This window comes from Saprolegnia parasitica (genome assembly GCF_000151545.1).
Source record: "Saprolegnia parasitica CBS 223.65 unplaced genomic scaffold supercont2.24, whole genome shotgun sequence".
NCBI lineage: Eukaryota > Oomycota > Saprolegniomycetes > Saprolegniales > Saprolegniaceae > Saprolegnia > Saprolegnia parasitica.
Genome location: NW_012156418.1, coordinates 313,431 through 315,737, shown reverse-complemented (window position 1 = coordinate 315,737; position 2,307 = coordinate 313,431).

The following is a 2,307-nucleotide window of genomic DNA, read 5'->3' as shown; positions in this document are numbered from 1 at the left end:
ACGAACGGTACGAGCCAGCTGCACACGGCGCTCGGCCTCTTTGCCGCCGAGCACGTCGAAATCTCCAAGCTCGAGGTGCGTCCGTGGAACGTCGCGGCCGAGAAGGACGCGACCGAGCTCTCGACCCACAAGTTCAAGTACCTCTTTTACATTGACGTGATTGGCCACGCCGAGGACACGCACCTCTAGTCGGTCCTCGCGGCGCTCACCCAAGACGCTGCTGTACACATGGCAATCAAAAAGTCAACGAAGAAGTCTCGACGACGCGGCAACACGTCGGACGACGGTGTATACCTGTGCTGTATCAAGGCCATCGACGGCGCGCGCACCGACAACGCCGACTGCCCACGTCTCCAGCTGCGCGAGGTCGAGGCTAACGCGAACGGGCTGCGGAACAGGAATTTGCGACGAATTGAAGATGTGATTTCTGGATGATGTAGCCACTCGTTTGATAACACACAGTGCATTGGTGCTGCGAGTTTGGAATGAGAAATGTAGCCAAAGAGGACGCTGGATTCTGGCAGGGCCTTGATTCTAGTTGAACAATCGCGCTCCTGCTATCTCGAGGCGCATGTAGGAAATTCAAATCCAACGCAAAACGTTCTTGGATTATTATTGACGCTACTTGTAAAGATAAATTAGGCAACGTCTGAAGACAGGTTTGTCGCAGTGCGGGTGCGGGCACTTGTTGGCATCGGCGATCACATCGCGAAGGCAATCGTGGTGAAATAGATGTTCACACAAGAGCAACGAGCAGCGGGTGGTGCCACATTTAGTGCTCCAAGCTCCATTAGGGTTGGGGCGAGCATATTTTTTACTAGTACTCAGTAGTACGCAAGATCAGACAACCATACAAAGCAACATGTACGATTTGGCGAGCAGTGACACCTGGAATTTAAATTTGAAGTTGAAGTTGAGCATCAGAATGCCACCTTTGGGGCAAGAGCCCGTATTAGTATATTATACAAACGAGCCGAGATCGGCATGCCACATTTACGGCCAGCGTCGCGCCGCTTCTAAACCGCGACGGCAATTCGAACGCCAGCTGCACCACCCAGCGCACCACGAAGAGTAGTATATGGGAGGATGTGTGGTCGCGGTGCTGCGGATGACGGCGACGCGTCTACGGCTACTGCACCTGCATCGAAGGGTTTTGAGCATGGGAGCTCGCCCTGCATCGCGTCGGCTCAGCTGCCCAAACCTACTTGACCACTGCCCATGTCCAAGAATCCCGCCGCAAACGCACAGCGCACCGCTGGAGCTGTGCGCACGCATGACATACGTTTCGGTCCAGCAAACCGACTGTGTCAAGTGGCTCAGCGGCTGATCGGCGACCAAAGATCGATAGGTTTCGATCGCGTTGCAAGAGCCTGATATCCGCGTTGCCTCTTTCTGTCGTGTGTTTGCACCAAGCTCGTCAGCGCTCACACGACGGCAGATATCCGTGTCGGTTGCCTCATTCCAGCGCCACTTAATCCCGACCCCGACCCGCGTGCGCTGCTGCTGGCTGAAAGCGGACCCGGGTGCTTCTTCTCGGCTTGCTTGAACATCCAGTTCGTGAATGACTTACAGTGTACAAACTTTGTACCATATTAAAACACGGAGGACAGCATCTGGTCCGAGTGGACGCCTATCAGCCGCCGATTCAATGCAATCGCTGAAATAATAGGCGAGGTCTCAGCATCAGTCAGCAGCCACGTAGGTTCCGCTCTAGAAAATAGAGTAAAGTCCACCGAGATACATACCGAGCTCACATGCTCAACGCACGGTGATGGAGGCGACAGTAGCCCGAGGCGATTCGTCGTCATCAAGCCGGTCGAGACGACGCATCCTTCTGGCACCTCGTTGCGATGCGCTCAGGGTCGTGCGCTGGGTGGTGCAGCTGGTGCCAGAGTAGCCTTCGGAAGCTTCACGGCGCCACCCACCAGCAATGAGGCGTGCGGATCTGGCTCGTCGTCAGTGTCGAGAGATTCGTACGCTCCTCCTCCTCGACACGTGGTATGCAACTCCTTGACGAACTGACGGCCCGCGCAGCGTCAACGTGTCTCTAATACTGTCCATGCGGGCGAGCATTTGGGGTGCCCACATGCGCGCTGACGTTGGTGGCATGCCACGTTGAACGCCTGATTTCGAGTTTTATTCTTTTCTGCTTTGGAACGCAACCTCATCGAGCTTGCGCTTAAACTAACGCGGGCGCCTTTCTACAATGCACGCAGCCGCAGTAGCCATCGTCGTCTCTATCGCGGCTAAACGAACGCAACTCTCCATCCATTCTCAGACGCAGCGGACAAGGAGACGTCAAACCAC